Consider the following 990-nt stretch of genomic DNA (forward strand, 5'->3'; position numbering starts at 1 on the left):
ACCAGCCACATGCTACCGACTGAGAGAGCGTTGTGTGTTTTTCACACACCTGAGTAATATAATTCTGCTGAAACAACTTTGTAGTGCAGACGTGGCCAAAGATTTACTCACACACAGCTTGCAAGGAAAATGTCACCTGCTCCTCTGCTTTGGAGAATCCAAAGACAAGCAAAGCTTGTTAGGCCCTGGTAGCGATGGCAGGGAGTCAGGTGTGGGCAGACACTGTGTTTTAGTCACCCACAGGCACCATGGCTTAGCTGGCTAAAGCATCTGTTTCGTAAACAGGAGATCCTGGGTTCAACTCCCAGTGGTGCCTTGTTGACTGGTTGTTGGGACACCTGCTAATGTCAGAAGACAAGTTTCAGAGCTAGATGGGCCTTTGGTGTAGCCCAGTGTGTTTTTCCTTATGGTTTAAATAACACTCACAGGCACTGATAATAGAGTTACTGAAAGATTGGGAGTTAGGAGCGGGTAGGTCAATGGTCCAGTCCCCACACAGATGACCCCCTCCCTCTGGGACAGGGGCAGGTCTGAGCTCTCACCCAAATGCTCATTGTGGCTGCCAGAATCTGTGGGCAGCTCATTTAGTTTACGGCAAAGGTTGAGTCCTGATTTGTGCACCGTGTGTGAGAATGAAAATCCTAAACTGCCCTTCGAAATAACGAATGCAGCAGGACGTGTTATTGTCCCTGCCCCAAAGCAGACAGACCAATGGAGAAATGCCGTAGAGTCCAAGGTGATAGTTCCCTGCCATTTTACCTTTTTTGCTTGCTAAACTCCTTCTTATCTGCCCGGCCCAGGCTGTCCTCTGCCTCAGCTGCTACTCCCGGCCTGCTCTAGAGTCAAACACGCAGGGCCCCCAGGGGAACAGAGGCTGGGACAGGGCAGCAGCCTGGGCTGGGCTGGGAAGATGCTGGGAGTTCTCGTTCCCTGAGAACTGGCCTGGCTCCCTTCTCAACAGCAAACAAATCAATTCCACGTCCCCTCCCC

The 990-nt window shown here is 51.3% G+C and overlaps 1 non-coding gene across 1 annotated transcript; it reads left to right on the forward strand.

Annotated features, from left to right (window-relative positions):
• Positions 1 to 242: 242 nt before the first annotated feature.
• TRNAT-CGU lies at positions 243 to 316 on the forward strand. The gene has a single exon. It is a non-coding gene; the product is annotated as a tRNA-Thr (tRNA).
• The last annotated feature ends 674 nt before the right edge of the window (positions 317 to 990 follow it).

This window comes from Mauremys reevesii, linkage group 12 (genome assembly GCF_016161935.1).
Source record: "Mauremys reevesii isolate NIE-2019 linkage group 12, ASM1616193v1, whole genome shotgun sequence".
Classification (NCBI taxonomy): Eukaryota; Metazoa; Chordata; order Testudines; family Geoemydidae; genus Mauremys; species Mauremys reevesii.